Genomic DNA, 21,841 nt, shown 5'->3' on the forward strand with positions numbered 1-21,841 from the left:
CTCTTTCTTAAAAATCTGGAAAAAGAGAGAGAAGAAAAGAAGAGATTTGGCTGAAAGGAATATTGGAATAAACCAGGGGTTCCTATCTTTGGAGGAGTAATAAGAGATGTCTGAAAATCTGATAGAAACCCACACCCTCGCACAGCCCCTTAAACCCTGGCCGGATCGCATCTCCGCGAGCTCACTTTGGTTCCTGCTCCTGTCAGACTGTCGTTCGGCCTTTGGACTTGGTACCCCCAGAGTGTGGGCTCTGTCTAGTACCAGTCACTGCAGTACCAGCCTTTGGGAAGCCGTGTCTTCTTAGCCACAAGGGACAGAGGGCGGCCTGACGGAGCCACGGCGCTGGCCAAGTCGCCCAGGCGCTAGCCGGAACCCCCAGACCAGCTCAGACGAGAGCCCAAACTCGGAGCTTGGAAGAATTAGCAGGAAATGGCGGATGAGACGTTGTTTTTGCTTCTCCATAACGAGATGGTATCTGGAGTGTACAAGTCCGCGGAGCAGGGGGAGGTGGAAAACGGACGATGTATTACTAAGCTGGAAAACATGGGGTTTCGAGTTGGACAAGGATTGATAGAAAGGTTTACAAAAGATACTGCAAGGTTCAAGGATGAGTTAGATATCATGAAGTTCATTTGTAAAGATTTTTGGACGACGGTATTCAAGAAACAAATCGACAATCTAAGGACAAATCATCAGGGCATCTATGTTCTTCAGGACAACAAATTTCGCCTGCTTACTCAGATGTCTGCTGGGAAACAGTATTTAGAACATGCATCTAAGTATTTAGCATTTACATGTGGCTTAATCAGAGGTGGCTTATCAAACTTGGGAATAAAAAGTATTGTAACAGCCGAAGTGTCTTCAATGCCTGCTTGCAAATTTCAGGTGATGATACAGAAGCTGTAGAACATACTGAAATGCAAGGCTTCAACAGTGTAAAGAGATAAATTATTCATGTATAAAGTATTTCAGGTAGTGATGATTTAATTACATTGTTTGATGTTTGTACAGGAGTAGGCATGTATTTTTAACAATTTACACAGATCAACTCAAAGGAGATAAAGGGACATTCTGCCATGACATATATTTAACCAAAACTATTCAAAATGAAAACCGGATTTCAGATAACTAGACACCAAGATGTAGGACTCTTGTTTTAAACCTTTTTATTTGGTTAGAGTGTTAACGTATTTGGCCGTAGACAGACAGGCAAAGCTCAGGGTTTGCTGAATTTGCTTGAGAGAAAAGTATGTACCAACAGAATAATTTGTGATAAAAATGAACAAATTTTGATTAAAAAAAAAAAAAAAAAAAAGAAACCCACACCTTCTCCCTGGAAATATGTATGTACATAGGCTGGCAAAGGCTGTGCCTAGGTCTCCCCCAGCAGTGCTGAGCTTGGTATGGGGCATCCTCTGTAGCCCTCTCCTTTTTGTGAGTGCCTCAAATTTCACAGGAACCGGGGGCCGGCTTTGTAGGAGAAATGAGAGGTGGCAGATGAGGTGCCTTCTTAGCTCCTTCCCTGTCACCTGAGCAGTGGGGCCAGGTGGGCTGCTGTGGTTTAGATGGGATTCCAGTCCTTAGAGCCTTGCCTTTCTTATCGGGGTGTGTGTGTATGCCCTAAGTCTCCATCACCCCAGTCTCCGATGAGTTCACACATCAGAGGCCAGTATGGGGTAAGGTGGTTGTGGTATAGGACTTCCAAAGGAAAGACATGGAGCCTTGACTTTCTCTTCCTCCCCAGCTCGTGGGGACCCTAGGTGAAGGTAAACAATGTGAGCTTTGGGTCGGGCATGGTGGCTCATGCCTGTAATCCCAGCGCTTTGGGAGGCCGAGGCGGGCAGATCACCTGAGGGCAGGCCGATCACCTGAGGTCAGGAGTTCGAGACCAGCCTGACCAACATGGAGAAACTTCATCTCTACTTAAAAAAAAGAACACAAAATTAACCGGGCATGGTGGTGCATACCTGTAATCCCAGTTACTCGGGAAGCTGAAGCAGGAGAATTGCTTGAACCCGGGAGGCAGAGGTTGTGGTGAGCTGAGATCGTGCTATTGCACTTCAGCCTGGGCAACAAGAATGAAACTCCATCTCAAAAAAAAAAAAAAAAAAGGGGGGATTTTTGGAGCCAGTGTGGGATTTGTGTTAGCCATGGAAGTGCGTCTCTCAGCTCTCTCTTCAAAAAAGAACTTGCTGTTCAGCTGTATATTCATTTGCTAGGGCTGCCATAACAAAGTAACACAAACTAGGTGGCTTAAAATGACAGAAATGTATTGTCTCACAGTTCTGGAGGCCAGGAGTCTAAAACCAAGGTGTCAGAGGGCCACGCTCCCTCTGAGGCGCGAGGAAGGGGCTGTTCCGTGCCTCGCCCTAGCTTCTGGTGTGCCTTGGCTTGTAGATGCCTCGCTCCGGTTCTCCGTCTCCGCGTGGTGTTCTTCCTCATCTCTGTCTTCACACGGCCATCTTCTTCTTTTTTTTTTGAGACGGAGTTTCGCTCTTGTTGCCCAGGCTGGAGTGCAATGGTGCGATCTCGGCTCACCGCAACCTCCGCCTCCTGGGCTCAGGCAATTCTCCTGCCTCAGCCTCCTGAGTAGCTGGGATTACAGGCACGCGCCACCATCCAGCTAATTTTTTGTATTTTTAGTAGAGACGGGGTTTCACCATGTTGACCGGGATGGTCTCGATCTCTCGACCTCGTGATCCACCTGCCTCGGCCTCCAAAAGTGCTGAGATTACAGGCTTGAGCCACCGCGCCCCACATGGCCATCTTCTTATCAGAATACCAGTCATATTGCATTAGGGGTCTACTCTATTCCATTATGACCTCATTTTAACTAGTTACCTCTGCGATGACGCTATCTCCAAACAAAGTCACATTCAATGGGGGTTAGGACTTCAACATATCTTTTTGAAGGAGGCATAATTTGACCCATAGCAAGCTATGAGGAGTGCAGGTAGCAAACCCTCCCCAGATGCAGCACCCTCAGGTTGGCTACACTCTCCCCAGGCAGCTCTCAATCAGTGGCTGAGCACAACGGGGGGATCAGGGCCGAGTCATTTCTGCCCAATGGGGACTCCTCCAACAGGCAGTCTTGCTTCGAGAGCACCCCACTGAGCCCGTGGAGGCTTTCTCAGATCTGCATCACGGTCTGAAGCCTCGCCCTCCTCTGCCTGTTCCTCCTCCTTCACGTTTCCCAGGCATCTCCCAATACATATTTTGTACTAACTCAGGTCCGTGTCTCCTTTCTAAAGGACCAAAGCTGGCACAGCAGCCCAGAAGGACTCATTTACTGGATCACCTGTTGTCCAGCTGTCAGTCAAGACTCCATCCCTAGGGCCTGTAGGGTATGGGTGGACCCTGGCATAAGATGGTGCCTCAATTGCTAAAACTTTCATTGGTAATGACTTGGAGAAGGCTTCAACAGAGGGAACACCCTGGCCACACACTGACTCAAGTGTTTGAAAAGCACAGGGATGGTGTATAGGAAAACAGTGAAATTAGCTGGTGTTAGGTTACATTGATCTTTCAGAGAGATGATGAAAAGTTGAATGCATTTAAAAAACAAAACCTGCCGGGCACGGTGGCTCAAGCCTGTAATCCCAGCACTTTGGGAGGCCGAGGCGGGTGGATCACGAGGTCAAGAGATCGAGACCATCCTGGTCAACAAGGTGAAACCCTGTCTCTACTAGAAATACAAAAAATTAGCTGGGCATGGTGGCACGTACCTGTAATCCCAGCTACTCAGGAAGCTGAGGCAGGAGAATTGCTTGAACCCAGGAGGCAGAGGTTGCAGTGAGCCGAGATCGTGCCCTTGCACTCCAGCCTGGGTAACAAGAGTGAAACTCCGTCTCAAAAAAAAAAAAAAAAACAAAAAAAACCAAAAAAAAAAACAGAAAAAAAATCCTAAATGTGAAGGTAATAATAAATGGAGTCCTGTCCAGAGTCCAGCTTACAGTGGACCCACTGGGCATGCGAGACCACTCAGTAGTCATTTCTTCAGTCTTTGGATGAATAATTGGGTTGACATAGTTGGCAGATGGAATAATCCCCACACTGGGCTTTTGCCCTGTGGGACGACAGCTGCCATAGTAGGGAAGACCAAGTGGAAACCCGTGAAACTGCGCCTCCACCACACCTTCACTCCCCACCCTCTATTTTTCACATGCCCGCTCCCCGCCAAGATATTAAGTCAAAAACAATGTTGCAACCTGGTGTGGGGGAGACAGATAATACAGTAGTCCACACAGTTTTGCATTCTGAGGTTTGAGTTACCCATAGTTAACCACAGTCTGGAGATACTAACTGAAAGATACTAAATGGAAGATTCCAGAAATAAGCAATTCACAAGTTTTAAACTGTGTGCCTTTCTGGGTAGTGTGATGGAACCTTGTGTTGTCCTGCTCCATCTGGCCCAGGACATGAATCATCCCTTTGTCCAGTGCATCCATGATGATGTCTGTCCTACCTGACCGATACGGTATAGGAAAAAAATCATAGTTGGCTAGGCACAGAGGCTCATACCTGTAATCCCAGCATTTTCAGAGGCTGAGGCTGATGGATCACCTGAGGTCAGGAGTTCAAAACCATCCTAGCCAACATGCTGAAACCACCGTCTCTACTAAAAATACAAAGATTCGCCAGGAGTGGCGGGTGCCTGTAATCCCAGCTACTCGTGAGGTTGAGGCACGAGAATCACTTGAACTCAGGAGGCGGAGGCTGCAATGAGCTGAGGTCGTGCCACTCTACTCCAGCCTGGGCAACAGAGTGAGATTTCATCTCAAAAAACAAAAACAAAAAAACAACCATAGTATATATAGGGTTTGGTACTGTTGGTGGTATCTGTGGTTTGGGGCATCTATCAGGGGTCTTAGAAAGTATCCCTCAAAAAAAAAAAAGGATCCCTCGTGAGTAAGGAGGAACTACCGTAACACTATCCTTAAGGTCTGGTTCTGCATGGGCCAGACTGATACATTAAACGAGGTGAGGCTGGGCAACTGTGGCTCATGCCTGTAATCCTAGAACTTTGGCAGGTCTGGGGTGGGGATCACTTTAGGCGAGGAGTTTGAGACCAGCCTGGTCAGCAAAGTGAGGCCCTGTCTCTACAGAAAATAAAACCAAAAAAAAAAAAAAAAAATTAAACTAGATGTATCTTACAGTGTGGCTATAGACACTCAAAAGCTTTACTAAATAGTAACCCCAAATACAGCTGCTGTGCTGGTCTGCTGTCTTTGCTGGAACAGGTTAATATGGTTTCAGGTACCTACTATGTAGCTGCTGATTTGGTAAATGTGTTCTTTTCTATCACAACCAGGAAAGAAGATAAAAAGCAGTTCATATACATACCGATTGAATAATAATCTACTTTATAGTTTTATCCCAGGGCCGTGTTAATTCTCTTGCCCCACATCATAATATAGTCCAATGAGAATCATCCTGAAGAACACCTGGCCATCCTGCAGAACATCACACTCCTCCATTACATCCATGCTGACCAGGAGGATGAGCCGAGGTGGCCAGCACACTGGAGGCCTTGGTAAGACAAGTGCTCTAGGGGGCGGGAGATAAGCCTTGCAAAGATTCACAAGCCTGTAATATCTGCAGAGACAGTAGGGATCTAGAAGTCAGGGGCATGCTGCGACATCCAATCAAAAGCACAAGATCAAGAGTCTGCTGTCTGCTTCTGCTACCATAAAGAAGGAAACTCAGTGCCACTTAGGCCTCTCTGGGTTCTGGAGGCACACATTCCACACCGAGGGATACCACAGCAGTCCCTCCATTGGGTGACATGCAAGGCTCCCAGCTCTGAGTGGGGCCTGGAGCAGGAAAGACTCTGTAGCAGGTTCGGGCTGCAGGGCAAACTGCCCTGACACTTGGGCCATGCACTCCAGTAGATCTTGGCGTTGGAGGTGTCAGTGTGGAAACAGATGTGGCATGGAGTTTGTGGCAAGCCCACCTGGAAAATCTCAAGGTAGACCCTGGGGTTTCTGGGGTAAGGCTGTGCCATTCACAGGAAATAACTGTGCACCTTTTGAAAAATAGCTCCTGTATGCGACTGAGACATGCTAGAGACAGAACTGCTGACCAAATGACCATGTCTCTGGCTCGAATTGCCCTTATGTGCCAGGTCCTGTTGAACCCACCAAATCTTAAAGTCTAGCAAGTCCAGCTGCAATGCACATAGATTGAAAGAGTACATCAGGGATCTGTCCCTAGTGGGACTTAGGGCACAAGTAAGAGGCATGAGCAAGCAGCCTAGACCCCCATGCCACCCATCATGGTTGCACCTGTGCTCCTCCCTCAGCTCACACCTATGGCTCTATGGGGGATCACATACTACTACTTGAAAGGGAAGAAAAAAACTGGAGCTTGGTTTGTGGCAAGATGGGGACCGTCCTCCAGATGCAGTATACACACTGAATCAGAAATCTCAGCATGGTTTCATGGAATTGAAAGTACGTGAGTCTGAGAACCGAAGAATGGAAGCAGGCATGGTCCCATTTATTCTCATTTTCAATGACCCGCTGGGGACCTTGTACTTCCCATCCCTGCAGCTCGGGGCTCTGCAAAGGTAGAGGCCCTGGTCCCAGAAACGGTGAGTTCTTGCTAGAAAACACAGCAAGGGCCTCCGTGAACTACAAGTCACGGCTCCTGCCAAAGCGCTTTTGACTCCTTGTGTCCAGAAATCATCAGGTGAAAAGTGTGGCAGCGTCTTGGCAGCAGTAATTGGTCCTGAGCTTCAGAAGGAGGTAGCTGCTTTTGCAGAATGGGTGGGTACGCAATAAAAATAGAGAAAATAGCCGGGCGCGGTGGCTCAAGCCTGTAATCCCAGCACTTTGGGAGGCCGAGGCGGGTGGATCACGAGGTCAAGAGATCGAGACCATCCTGGTCAACATGGTGAAACCCCGTCTCTACTAAAGATACAAAAAATTAGCTGGGCATGGTGGCGCGTGCCTGTAATCCCAGCTACTCAGGAGGCTGAGGCAGGAGAATTGCCTGAACCCAGGAGGTGGAGGTTGCGGTGAGCCGAGATCGCGCCATTGCACTCCAGCCTGGGTAACAAGAGCGAAACTCCGTCTCAAAAAAAAAAAAAAAAAAAAAAAATAGAGAAAATAAAATGGGAGGACTATGTGTGGAAGCAAGATGATCCACATGGGATCTCTTTGCCCTCCCCTGTCCCACTGAGACTGTGAGTGGACATGTACAGCAACCCCAAAGATGTGATTACCAGGAATGAGGGTTTGGGTCACACCATTCGATCTGCCAAGGTGGTGGTGAGCACTAGGTGAAGCCCTGAGGTTGACTGCAGTGGTGGGGGCTGTGGTTTGTCCCACTGATCTCCCTCTTCTGAGACTCTTCCCCTGGGGAAGAGAGTTTTGCTGGGATCCTGAGAAGTACATCCCACAGTGCCTAGTGGACAGCGGAGGCCACGAGGTGCACTACTCAGACCTCCCCTCAATGAAGAACTCGCCACTCAGCTGTGAGCGACCCAGGAGGGTGACAGCCTCCAGCTGCAGTACCTGCAGGTTGCAGTCATCGATCTGAGAAGCTCCTGGCCACCGAGAAGGACCCAGGTACTGTTAGGACCTGGTCATTTCTGCTGACTCTGCAACTCTTGTAGTGGGCAGTTCTTGCTGGGGAGTTCCCCACTGATTTGGTAGGGCCTCGTCAGACTCCATCATGGTCTGAAGTCTCCTCTCTGCCAGTTCGTCTCCTCCCTTTTGCATTTCACAAGTCACTGCAATCAACCTTTCACACTCCCAGTTCCGTCTCAGCTCTTGCTTCCCAGAAGACTCAAGGACAAAGAGTTTAAATTCTAGCTCTGTTATTTCCCAGTGTGTGAACCCGAGTTGTGTGAACCTTCAGCTCTCTGAGTCTCTGTTCCTTCACTGGAAAATGGAAGGGACAAGGCCTTCCACAGTTGTTGAGAGGGTTAAATGAGATACTGCCTACAAAATGGCTGGCACTTGAGGCCACTCCATAAATGGAGCTGCCAGCCTTGATAGGCTTGAGCAGGGTAGCTAGCTCTGCCAGGCCACTGATTGGACTCCTGCACCCATCAGGGGCTCCCTCTGCCCAGGTTGGCGGGGGGGGGGGGGTCCCTGGAGAAAGATGGAGCTCCTTGTCCTGTGGGTTTCACTCACCGCTCCAGCTCTGGAGTTACAGGGACTTGGGTTTGAATCCTCATTCTGCTACTTTCTGTCTGTAGTGGTTTCGAGTGATTTCACCTCCTGTGCCTCAGTTTCTTTATCTGTAAAATGAGATGTTAATAGGTCTGCAACTGCTAAGGGTTACTGTGATAATTCAATGAAATGGTGCATGGAAAATGCTTCCTACAGTGCCTGACACCTAGGAAGCACTCAGTAAATGATAGCTAGAGTTATTCATTTGTTCCTCAGCACATTTCCTGAGCAGCTGCTCTCTATCTGGTTCTCTGGTGTGAACCTGGGTCACAAAAAGAAAAACGAACCTTAGGCCGGGCGCGGTGGCTCAAGCCTGTAATCCCAGCACTTTGGGAGGCTGAGGCGGGTGGATCACAAGGTCGAGAGATCGAGACCATCCTGGTCAACATGGTGAAACCCCGTCTCTACTAAAAAAAAATACAAAAAACTAGCTGGGCGTGGTGGCGCGTGCCTGTAATCCCAGCTACTCAGGAGGCTGAGGCAGGAGAATTGCCTGAACCCAGGAGGCGGAGGTTGCGGTGAGCCGAGATCGCGCCATTGCACTCCAGCCTGGGTAACAAGAGCGAAACTCCGTCTCAAAAAAAAAAAAAAGAAAAACGAACCTCATTCATCACGCTGGGAAGGAGACATAATGATCTATACTGAGGAAAAACTGGAGGCTCAGACAGGAGTAGTGATTTGCCCAAGACCACAGAGCACTTCCCAAGTGGTGGAGCTGGGACTTGAACCCAGATCCAATTGCCTCTAATACCTTGACTTGCACCAGGCAGCTGTTTGGAATCATCAGCCCTCAGCAAGTGGTAGGGGAGGATTTGGGGATTCCCAAAATCTTGCTTCTCAGTGGCTTCCTGTTTCCCCACAACATGGACAAACAAAGCAGAGGACTGGCGGACATCCTGACAGCAACATGACCAATTTTGGGGGTTTGGGGTCACACTAAGTAAACCTGGGCTTTCAGTGTCCTGTTTGATGGATTTGGGAAGTGAGAGGGTCAGTCACTGGCCCCATTGGAAGGCAACTTCTTACCTGTGGACACCCCTGGCAGTTGAAATGACACAGGCTTTCAGGCAAACTTTTCTGCAGCCTGTGGGCTGCAGGATGGCTTTGAATGTGGCCCGACAGAAATTCATAAACTTTCTTAAAACATAAGATTTTTTTTTAGCTCATCCGCTATCATTAGTGTTAGCGTGTTTTAAGTGTGGCCCAAGACAATTCTTCTTCTTCCAATGTGGCCCAGGCAAACCAAAACATTTGACACCTGTGCTTTAGGGTCAGACATCTGGGTTCAAATCTCAGCTTCTTCACCGACTGGTCATGGAACTTCAGTCTCTGCACTTCCTGAAGAGGCCTCAAATCTGTCATCTCTCCTATTCTGCTCTCTTTCTCCTCCTCTTCCCATCCATACCAGCCAGAATCTTGCAGGGGCAAATTCTTTGCCAGAAACTGCCAATGAACTATTAAGGAAAAGTCTCCATTTCCAAGACCACTCACCCTCCTCCTGGCCCCTCATTCCCTCTGCAGGATATCTGTTCCTTTTATTCAGGTATTTGGGCACCCGAGTTGAAACTGAGTAAACTTTCTTGACTTCTCTACTTTGTACCAGGTCTTCAGCTAGGTACTTTCTCATAATAACCTCCACAACAACCCAATGAGGGAGGCCTTATTATTATACCCATTTGATAGATGAGCAAATAGAGGCTTAGCAGAAGTCAGAATGTGGAGCTGGGATTGGTCCCTAACCCATGGCCCTCCAAACTCCGTGCTCTGCCTCCATGAAAGCACAGCTGAGTGCAGTCATTGCCCAGAGCTGTGGGAACAGAAATCAGAGAAGCCTGACTCATAACTAGGTAGTTGGGAAGCTGGAGCCACAGTGACTCCAGCCCGCAGTGTCTGTGTGCTGAATTAGGGAGCTTGAGTTGCTCGTGGAGTCAGGGTAGTCCTGAGCAGGCCCTAAAGGCTCCTTGGAGAGTTCAAGATTACTAGAGCCCTTTGGATAATAGCAGAAGTCATGATAATGACATCAACTGTGATTTGTTGGATCCTTACTACATGTCAGGTCTCATTTAATCCTCCTGGCAACCCTGAGAGGAGGAACGGTTGCCAGAATTCCCCATCTAAGTTTGTGTGACTCCAAGGCTCACCCAGGTTCCTTGTTGCAGGCGAGACATGCATCTTCCCCAGGAATGCCTGATAGCTCCACACTGGCTTTCTTCCCAAGAGACCAGGACTCGGCCAAGCCCTTTGGCCCTGCCCTTACCCTGGCTCCTCAGAACCCTGCCCCTAAGCCCTTAGTTTTGAGTTGGAGTGTGGAAAGGATAAACCCTTCTTAGGTGTGGTTGAGTCCCTCCTCCCTGAAACATTGAGACCTAAAAAAGATGGAAGAGACTTTCCGAACCCTATTCAAAGCAAGGGAGGAAAAGGAAAAGCGGGCAGCCTTAATGTTTATAGACACTGTAACATAACCCAAAGGACCATGTCGTCTCTATCCTCAATCTAGACCAGTGGAACAGTCTGGCTCACAGGAAGCTGCAGGCAGGGCTGGGCTGGAACCTGGCTGCTCCCAACTTCTTTTACTCCATTCAAGGCTGCTTCAGGCAGAGATGGGGCCATTCCAGAAGCTCTTTGGGGGACAGAGGTGCCAGCACACAAAGCCAGAAACATACCATCTCAATTTAAGCATGGGAAAAATATGGTGCAGCTAGTTTATGACAATCCTAGGCAAAATTCCAGAAGTTCCTTTCCTAAGCAGGGATTATTGGGAGCCAAGATGGGTTCACTTAGGTCAAGGCATGACTAACTCCCCAGATTACTCTTGGAGGAAGGGTAAACAGAGCATGTGTGGGAAAAGGACCACAGACTCCGAATTTAAAAATAGGACCGTGCTGTTGTCAGAATTGCACGGAGGAAGAGAGAAGAGAGTTCACCAGCCAGAGTCTGAGATCCACTTCACCCCGGCCTGTCACATATAACGCTTTAGGCTTCCCTTTCAAGCAGGTAGGCTCAAGGATGTTGCCACAAATTGCCTCATGGGTGGCAATCGAGGAGGGGCCTTGGGATATTCAAATGAGAAAGATGAGGAATTCAGAGGCAATGGATACTGATAACATACATTTGAGAGGGGGTGGTAGTATTTGCCCAATAAAGCATGTAGGATGTTGAAAGAGGTTGCAGTTTGCCCAGGGGAAGAGAACGTTGAGAATCTCATAGAATACATGACATGAAGGTCTGCAGGGTAAGGAGGGGCTGGTTTCCTTCTCTGGTACCATCAGCATCACAGCCTGGGCGACAGAGCGAGATTCCATCTCAAATCAATTTTACTGTTGATGAGGCTTTTGAAATGTCTCTCACACATCTCTTTGAGGGTAAATGGAGAAACATGGACCAAATCTTAGGGTAGCTCAGCTCAGCCTTTGCATGGCTGTTTGCACCCCTCTGCCCAGACGAGAAGGAGTGGATTGATTCTGTTGGGTGTGGCTCTGCCCCCCTTACGACCTGGAGCATCAAGCAGTGTGGTGATTTTACTAACCCATACTGGTCTGCTCTGGGGGTACCTGTGTGGAAGGCTGGGTGCAGAGGAAGGGAATGTCTGTCTACCGTGTGAGAGGAATACTTTGCTGATGAACCTCCCCCAGTCCTGGGATTGGTTCCGCACTACCATCCACCGTTCTTGGACGCCAAGGAGTGTAGAGGTTCAAGGTTCAGGCTCTGGAGTCAGGCTGCTCCCTGTTCCAGGCTTAGCTCTACCATTTTTTAGTTGGGTGACCTTGGGACAAGTTACTTAATTTATCTGTGCTTTATATTCTTTATCTGGCAAGGAGGATAATAATGATGCCTAATTCACAGGGTGAGAGCTTTGGCCTTCGCTTTTTTGACCTGTGACACACAGTAAGAAATATATTTTATGTCAACTCCCAGTACACACATTCCTACATATATGTACATACATGAGTGTGTATAAGTGAAAAATGTTTTCCAGACAGCCCCTAACCTGAGTGCAGGTTGACAAACCATGGTCTATGCTATTCTATTCTTCTTTCATTAACCAAAATGTTGGTTGAGTGCCATTAAATTGATTTTACTATGCATATGGGTCATCGGCCACAGTTTGAAAATCTCCAGGTTAGGCTGGGTGCAGTGGCTCACACCTGTAATCCCAACACTTTGGGAGGCCAAGGAAGGAGAATCACCTGAGATCAAAAGTTCAAGACCAGCCTGGCCAACATGGTGAACCCTGTCTCTACTAAAAATACAAAAATTAGCCGGGTGTGGTGGTGGGCTGTGCCTGTAATACCAGCTACTCAGGAGGCTGAGGCAGGAGAATGGCTTGAACCCAGGAAGTGGAGGCTGCAGTGAGCCAAGATCGTTCCACTGCACTCCAGCCTGGGTAACAGAGCGAGACTCCATCACGAAAACCAAAAAAAAAAAAAAAAAAAGAAAAAAGAAAAAAGAAAGAAAGAAAGAAAGAAAGAAAGAAAATCACCGGGTTAAGGTATAGCTGGAGGAGAGTAGTTTCAAATGCTATAATTTTCTTCCACATGTCACATGTGAAGAGAACCATTTTCAAGCTAGAAAGTGTACAGAAGAAAACGACCAGAGTATTCTATTCCATTGCTCCCTTCCTTCTTTCCTCTTTCCCCACCCATCCACTCATTCAGTGGTTTTCTCTTCACTCACTTAGTCATTGTACATCATTGACTTAAATTCCTGTTTCACTTAGAAAAGAGACTCCAGGGAAGGATTTGATCTGTAAATCATGGGAAAGATGCGATAAATCTGTTCCTTGCAGGCTCCTGAGCAGAAATGGGATTTTCTGATGGAAGTGACAGGAAGGCGTGTGGGATTCATGGTAGTGGAAGGGTTTTCCAGCCCTGAGCGCCAATGGATGACCGGTTCGGTTTCCCTGTGGGACTTTTGTCTTGGAAGTATGTGGGCCGGGCGTGGTGGCTCACGCCTGTAATCCAAGCACTTTGGAGGCCAAGGCAGGCAGATCACCTGAGGTTGGGAGTTCAAGACCAGCCTGACCAACATGGTGAAACCCTGTCTTAAAAATAAATAAATTAAAAAAAAAAAAAAAGAAGTATGTGATCGGAAGTGGAGAAATGGGGTTTTCAGTATTGGGTGGCGGGTCAGCTGAGGTTGCTCCTTCACCCCGTGCTCCACCGAGCTCAGGGTTCTGCAGCTGCCTGGGCCACCGTAGAGGTGGAGAGGAGACAGTATTGTTGGGCCCTGTGTCCTCACCTTACAACCAAAGCAGCTCCATTTCTGTTTTACATAATGGGATTCTCCATGCAGTTTATTTTGGAGGGAAGAAAGCCCTGAAAACATTCCGTCGCTGCTAAAAAAATTTTTTTAATCCCAAAACTAGGAGCTAATTAAAACCCTGTGAGTCTCAGAAGCAATCATTTCTAGGATTTTGGGACTCAATTTTTTTTTTCCTTTAAAAACAAGTCTGTTAAAATTACAGCATAAGCTTTTGTTTTGCACTCCTAAATCCAGATATAATTGAGAGCAAGAGTTAAAGAATGACAAGTGTGGCAGGCAAATGGACTGAGATGCTATTTTGTGTTGGTGGTTTTTGTCCTTCATTCCAAGCATTGGGCGGTACCTTTGTGCTCCCTTGCCTTGGGTGTGGTATTGCTGAAGCTCGCTGAAATGAGAAGTCCCCGGTAGACAACTGGTTTTGCAGGCTTTTGTTGTTTGAAAACCTGAGTTTTTTGAGGGGATTGGGCTGGGAGAAAGAAAAAGAGGAATGAGATGGAGTTGTGTGAGTAGGTCCTGGGAAGAACTAGCAGAATCCCTGAGGCTAGTGGCTATGTGCTCCCAGTTAAGGAGGATGGACTCCAGGAGCCCAGGTGCCTTTGATCATCCAAAGCTGCAGAGATGTCAGCCTACGGGACTATTTGGGGTTTAGAGGGGACCATTATGGATTGAAGTCTACAGTGTTTCTCTAACATGAATGTGCTCAGAAATACCTGAGAATCTTGATAAAATACAGTCTGATTCAGTAGGCCTGGGGTGGGGTCCTAAAAGTATGCAGTTACTTTTTTTGAGATGGAGTCTTTCTGTCGCCCAGGCTGGAGTGCAGACGTGTAATCTTGGCTCACTGCAACTTCTGCCTCCCGGGTTCAAGCAATTTTCCTGCCTCAGCGTCCTGAGTAGCTGGGATTACAGGTGCATGCCACTATGCCCGGCTGATTTTTGTATTTTTAGTAGAGGTGGGATTTCACCATGTTGATCAGGCTGGTCTTGAATTCCTGACCTCGTGATCCGCCTGCCTCAGTCTCCCAAAGTGTTGGGATTATAGGGGTGAGCCACGGAGCCCAGCCTTAAAATTATGCATTTCCAACAAGTTCTGAGAGACTCTGATGTTTCTGCTCCTGAGACCACACTTTGAGTAGCAAGAAGCTAAAAGGGCCAGTTCCATGTTTTCTGGGCACAACACAAGCCTTGCATTCTTAAAGCAAGGAGGGCCCTTCCAATAATAACAGAACTGGAATTTCCCATCAGCACAGCATAAAGGGATGTACCATCAGTTTTAATTTTATTTGAAAGAACTTGCAGACTTGAGTTTGTGATTACAAACACATAGCTGGTGCTCAGGTAGCTCAGGTTAAGTTGTATCTTTATGGGAATTTGAGGGTTAATCACCCTGCCACTCCTCCTGTGTTGCCTCAGGGTTGGATTTAGCAAACAGATTGCATCTGGTCTCCCTTTCCTGGGTTAGAAATTCTCTGGGCTTTGTGTACATTGTTTGGGGTTTTCGGAGAAGCTGGGAATTAGAGGCCTCTTCTCCTTCCTTCCCACTCGAAGTCGAGATTGCCCCACTGCACTCCAGCCTGGGTGACAGAGTGAGACTCTAAAAAAAAAAAAAAAAAAGAATAGACAAAGGATTACCATTCCCAGGCTAGCCCTTTGTAGCTACAGCCAACGTGTAATCCCTAGAGGAGCTGCTTATCTTAATTTCTTTGCCTGGAATTTTATCTGTTCCTTATCTTATCTTTGCTTGAAAGCACAAAATCTACCTTTATGTTCCCCATTCCCAGCCTCATCTCAACCTAGGATAAGAGAAAAACCAAGGAGTAATGCAAAAACTCACAGGGCACCCCTGTTCGATGACTTCTCTTTTCAGGAAGAGAAACAGTGTTAGTGTCAATTCTGCTTGACTACCTCTTCATCTCTACTTCCTTCACTTACTTAACGCATCACCTGGGAGGACAAATTATTTTGTAAAGAACAGACAAAATGCAATCCCAGCATTTTGGGAGGCTGAGGTAGGTGGATCTCCTGAGGCCAGAAGGTCGACACCAGCCTGGCCAGCATGGTGAAACCCCATCTATACTAAAAATGCAAAAGATTAGCCAGGTGTGGTGCTGGGCACCTGTATTCTCAGCTACTCGGAAGTCTGAGGCAAGGGAATCACTTGAACCTGGGAGGCAGAGGTTGCGGTGAGTTGAGATTGCCCCACTGCACTCCAGCCTGGGCGACAGAGTGAGACTCTTTAAAAAAAAAAAAAAAAAAAGAATAGACAAAGGATTATCATTCCCAGGCTAACCCTCTGTAGCTACAGCCAACATCAGAAAAAAGTTCTTAAAAGGGCCTTCACCGTCTTTCCACGGAATTCCTGAAAACCTATTTGTAAATGGAGCAATCTGTAAATATTCCTTGCTTGGGACTTAACAGTATCTTATATTTGCTGAGCAGTTTACACTTTTCAAGAGTTCTGACGTTAATCCAGCATCTGCTTGTGCTGGGGATGCTGCTCCTGTAATCCCCCTAGCAGCCCCTGTGAGGAGGTATCTTCACCCCTTCTCCATTTATTCATCAAATATTTAAGCAAATGAGCCTTCCTGGTTTAAACAAAAGTTGTAGAAACCAAGGTAGACATGCTGATTGTAAGAAAGAAAAAAGGCCGGGTATGGTGGCTCATGCCTGTAATCCCAGTACTTTGGGAGGCCGAAGTGGGCAGATCACAAGGTCAGGAGTTTGAGACCAGCCTGACCAACATGGTGAAGCCCTGTCTCTATGAATAGTACAAAAATTAGCCAGGTGTAGTGGCTTGTGCCTGCAATCCCAGCTACTCGGGAGGCTGAGACAGGAGAAGAGCTCGAACCTGGGAGGCGAAGGTTGCAGTGAGCCAAGATCGCACTACTGCACTCCAGCCTGGGTGACAGAGCGAGACTCCATCTCAAAAAAAATAAAAAGGAGTTTAAAAGGATAGAAAGCTGTACCTCTGGCTTCCTCAGCCCTTAACGATGCCCCTCTTAGTACCTAAGGGATAGGAATAGTGTTCGACGGGAAGCACTGAGGTGGTGGTAAGGGAGTCTGACCTCCTCAGCTAGGCAAAGCCATGGGAGAAATCTACAGTGAGTCAGTTCTCTGGGAAGTGGGTTGGGTGAATGCTGGAATTTCGTCAGTGGTCGGAGCCTGAATGTGCCGGGTCTTGTATGTGAAGAGGTGAGAGATTTAGAGCAAGGCTGTGTCTAAGCTTGGAAACTAGATGACAGGCCTTGCCCAGCAGCACTGGCACTGGGAGTCCCAGAGTCAAGCTCAGCTTTTCCATTGACCACCATGGGCCTTGGACCAGAGCCTTCCAGGCCCTAAGCCTCAGTTTTTCCTTCAGGAAAATGGAGTGATTGGACAGGATGCTCTGGTCTTCCCGTGTTGACAGGGGAAATGGCTTTTTTGCCTTTGAGGCTGAATCTGTTTTCTTTAATTTTTCTTTTATTTTCTTTTCAGAGGGAGTTTTGCTCTTGTTGCCAAGGCTAGAGTGCAATGGCATGATCTGGGCTCACTATAACCTCTGCCTCCTGGGTTCAAGCGATTCTCCTGCCTCAGCCTCCAAAGTAGCCGGGATTGCAGGCATGTGCCACCACACCTGGCTAATTTTGTATTTTTGGTAGAGATGGGGTTTCTCCATGTTGGTCAGGCTGGTGTTGAACTCCCGGCCTCAGGTGATCCATCCGCCTTGGCCTCCCAAAGTGCTGAGGTTATAGGCGTGAGCCACCGTGCTTGGCTTTTTTTTTTTTTTTTCTTTTTTTTTTTGAGACAGAGTTACACTCTGTTGCCCAGCCTGCAGTGCAGTGGTATGATCTTGGCTCACAGCACCTCCGCATCCTGGGTTCAAGCGATTTTCCTGCCTCAGCCTCCCAGGTGGTTGGGATTGCAGATGTGTGCCACCATGCCTGACTAATTTTTAATTTTTTTAGTAGAGACGAGGTTTCACCATGTTGGCCAGGCTGATCTTGAGCTCCTGACCTTGTGATCTACCCACCTCAGTCTCCCAAAGTGATTACAGGAGCCACCGTGCCCAGCCTGGATCTGTTTTCTTTATGGAAAGTGGGGTGGGAAGTCACACACGGGAGGCCATTCTGTTCTAGGTGCTGGAGATGCAGCAGTGGGCAGCACTGACACAGGACCTAGCCCTTGCTCTAGGGAGCTCACAGAATGTCAGTAGGACAGACACTGAACAAGGAATTAAATAGTGCTTGACTGAGGTTAGGAGAGAGAACACGATGATAAGAAGGAGCCCATATGTGAAGGGCACAAGGGAGTTCCAGGCAGAGGGAGCAGCCGTACAAAGGCTGTAGACAGGAACATGACTGCCATGCTTTGGGAACCAAGAAAGGCTGAGTGGCACAGTGGTGAGTGGAGGTGACTAGGCAGTGACATCTTGCTCACAGTCTGGCTTAGGTACAGAGTCCTGTTTGGAAATGAGAAACATGACTAGGTGACCCACCTCAGTTTCTTTCTCCCTGTATAGGGAGGACACACACACACACACACACACACACACACACACACACACACACAGACACACACACACCCCCCCTTAGATATAGCCAGGTAGAGGCTGCTGCTCTTCAGCTGAACTTTGCAGCAGATCGTTCAAGTCAGGAAAAAGTCTGTTCTTCTCCCCCCCACTCCCACCGGTGGGGGGACTTTGGGGTCTCGCCCAAGGAAAGGAAGCACTGCTTCCTGGTTTATGTTGAGATGGGAAAGACTTGCCCAAGAACAATGGCGTTTTTGCAAAACACCACTTTGTTCTGGTGAGACCAGGAGGTGGTTTCCTTCGGGACCTAGCCTGGTCCCACTGCCCCAGACCTGCCAACCACAACAGCCACATGGCGTTCTCTCTGGAACCAACCTTTCATCTGAGACACTTGCTCACGCACAGCTCTGACTGGCTTAACCCTTTGGGCCCCACACTGCCCAGGCAGCAGCATCTCAGGGCTCATGGAGATGTCCTTGGAGATCCCAGGACATGCTGGCCAGGGGAGCTAAGGCTGATGGGATGGGGAACGAATCAGACTTAACATGCTGTTTTTCCATTCGAAGGGACCTTCTGGAAAAAGGACTCAGACCTAACCTAGGAGTGGCTCAGCTCAAAAAAAACCTTTAAAGCAGCAGAGTCAGAAGGTCATACTATTCTACGTGGAAAAACTGGGGTGGAGGAAAAAAAAGTGAGTTCCTCAAGGCCACACATAGAGTTAGTTGTGGGACCAAGTCTGGAATCCATGGCTCTGACTCTCAGCTCTTAAACATGTATATAGGTAATCTCCTCACAATAAGCCATAGACACGATGATAAGAAACATCCTTCAAAAGCGTGTTCTAAGCACTTGTTTGCAGAGTTCTCTGGGAAACAGTTCAACTCCCTGTCACAAAGCAGCATGCAACGCATCTCAGAAGAAGCATGGGCTCTTTCCACATGGTGTTCTGCCCTAGAAGAAGTTTAAGATTCAGCGAGCAAAGGGAAGACAATCTACATTTGAGGAGCAGACAAACTGCAGTGGCCTGGAGTGTCTGGGGGGAGGTGGGAGGGAGAGGGGTGTGTTGGGAGCTGGGCTGATTGATGTCACAGGCAGTAGGGGGCGAGTCCTGTGACTACTCCCGTGTTTTTCAGGCGTGCATGCCTGTTCCTCTATGAATCATTAAATGAACCAATTTAGTGAAACAATCATGTCTGTTCAAAGGGGGACATGAAGGGAAAGCAAGTGGGCATATCACTGTATGATCAGAACAGTAAGTTAGAGGTTTGCTTTTTTTCTCTCACTGTTGTTGTGACATTCTGCCTGGTGTAGAAATGGGTACAGATGGCCAGGTGCGGTGGCTCACACCTGTAATCCCAGCACTTTGGGAGCCCAAGGCAGGCATATCACGAGGTCAAGAGATTAAGACCATCCTGGCCAACATGGTAAAACTCTGTCTCTACTAAAAATATAAAAATTAGCTGGGTTTGGTGGAGTGTGCCTGTAGTCCCAGCTACTCAGGAGGCTGAGGCAAGAGAATCGCTTGAACTGGGGAGGTGGAGGTTGCAGTGAGCCGAGATCATGCTACTTCACTCCAGCCTGGTCAACAGAGCAAGACTCTGTCTCAGAAAAAAAAAAAAAATGGGTACAGATAAACAGCAACAGTTTCTTGTTCTAATGGAGAGGTGTGTTCATGGTGACTGTGTTGGGGATAATAGTATGTTTATGGTTTTGGAGGTATTGCTGACAACTATGTGGTGGTTATAGTGATGGGGGTGTTGGTTGTGGTTATGGCGGCCTTGCTATTGTTGTAACTATGGAGGTAGTGATACTGATGGTGATGTTTAGTGGTGATGTTGACTGCAGTTATGGTAAGCATGGTGGTGGTGGGTAGTGTGATGATGATGGTGATGGTGAGGGCATAATGAGGTTGATATGGTGACAGTGGTAAACGTAGCGTGATGGTGTTGGTGTTGCAAGTGATGGTTATAGTTTTGATGGTAAAATGACAATTATGTTTGATGGTGTTGAGAATGGGGTTGGTATAAGGATGGTGCAGTTGTTGTTGGTCAAAATTATTTTAATGATGCTTTTTGTTGGTGATAATGGTGGTATTGGTGTTCATTCTGGTTGCAATAACGTCTTTAATGCTGTTGATGACATCTGCCTGTCTCAGTAGGTGACATCAAGGGAGGTGCTAATGGCATGAGTGCTAGTGTGAGCGGTGAACTTGATGGTAGTCTTGCTGTCCTGGCTGATGGTAGTGGCACCAGAGGTGGTGGTTCCAGCGATAGTGGCAGTAGTAGGGAGGGTGGTGGGAAGTTGGTGATGGTAGCAGTGGAAGAGGCAGAGATGATGACCAGAATGGTGGGGATTACACAGAGTGGTACCAGTTCTGGCAGGGACCCTTAGATACCATGAGCCAACTGCAAGCTCTCTTCTCTGGAGCTGACAGCATGTTGGACGTGGGGAAAGTGGCTTACCACATTCTCCCAAAGCCCTTCTTTCCACCTGCTGCAATTCTGGTGAGAATTAATTTTAATTTTAATTTGTTTTCTGGGGGTCTGTGGGGATGGTGCTGAAAAACAGGTCTGTTGCTGGGAAAGTGGACAGAGAGGGAGGCTCAGGATTGCTGAGCTAGAGGGTGCTTTAGAGGCAGGTCAGCAGGAATGAGGCACGTGAGGGTATGCTGATGGATGGCAGGGGCCACCCTGGGGCTGGGGCGGCAGGGAGGCAGTGGTGGCCGGCGTGCAGGGGCTCACGTAGCTGGCAGAGCCAGAGCTGTACTTCCTGCTGACTCAGCACAGCAGGCAGGAACTGATTCTTTTCAACTAATGTGTCTTCTCCCAGGATTAGCTCACACAGCTCTGGCTGTGAAAGGGGGAGGGAGGCAGCCTCTCCCATCTCCCCAGGCTTAGGTGCCCTTTGGAGGAGAGAGCAGGCAGACAAGGGGCCCCAACAGGACCAGTAATGGATTCTCTATGTCCTTGAACTCATTCTCAATGGGATGCCATTTTGCTGACTGGGACCCAGCTCCCCAAATATCAAGGGATCTAGCTGCCCTATCTCCACCAAACCCAATCCACATGGCGGGGGTCTACCCTCCCTGTTTCTCCTTCCCAAAAGGTAGCATAGCCTGGGGGTGAAGAGAGTAAACTAGAGTCAGGCTGCCTCACCTCCTTCACCAGGTCTCCCACGTGTTAGCTGTGTGACTGTCTGCATCTTGGTTTATCATTTGTGAGTTGGGGACAATGACTGCTGCTCAGAGGCTGTTGTGGGGTCAGATGAGTTAAGCTTACAAAGTGCTTGAACAAGGTCTGGCATAGAGTGAGAATTCAGAAAGTGTTTGCTATGATTGTTGCTACTGAGTGTCGAAGAAGTTATACTTTAAAGAAGATTCAGTAGTCTCGCCAGTAAAATGATGATAATTTCTTAGCATGCATACTTGATATGATAATTAAAAGGGATTAAATGGATGAAAGCCAGTTAATCCTGTCCAAAGCAGTGCAGCAGTTGTTACTATCCTTGTCGTTAGCTCAGGGACCAGCCTCAGCATCTTTCCTGGAGCGAAGTGGGGGGTTTGAGTGTCCTATCAGGATTTGGATCCTTAAGAGTGCTATCTTGTGATTACTGCCTCTCCGCAAGAGAAGTAACTCCTTGTGAGTGGGAAGATTTGAGCAGATCAACTGTCCAGTTTGTAGCCTCTTGCCCACCACCCCCTGCCCTGCTCAGGACTCATGCCCTGGATAGGGGTCAAAAGAAAGAGAAGGTTCTGGGAGCATCCTCCTATCCTGAGATTTCCGTAGAATCTTTTTTTCCATTTCTTCATCCCTAGCTGTCCTTTGTGTGTGTGTGTGTGTGTGTGTGTGTGTGTGATGGAGTCTCGCTTCTGTCTCGTACAGGCTGGAGTGCA

General features: G+C 48.0%; 1 pseudogene; it reads left to right on the forward strand.

The window, feature by feature from the left end:
• Positions 1–224: 224 nt before the first annotated feature.
• LOC101048896 (trafficking protein particle complex subunit 6B pseudogene) lies at positions 225–1,140 on the forward strand (annotated as a pseudogene).
• Positions 1,141–21,841: the final 20,701 nt, after the last annotated feature.

This window comes from Saimiri boliviensis, chromosome 11 (assembly GCF_048565385.1).
Source record: "Saimiri boliviensis isolate mSaiBol1 chromosome 11, mSaiBol1.pri, whole genome shotgun sequence".
Lineage (NCBI taxonomy): Eukaryota > Metazoa > Chordata > Mammalia > Primates > Cebidae > Saimiri > Saimiri boliviensis.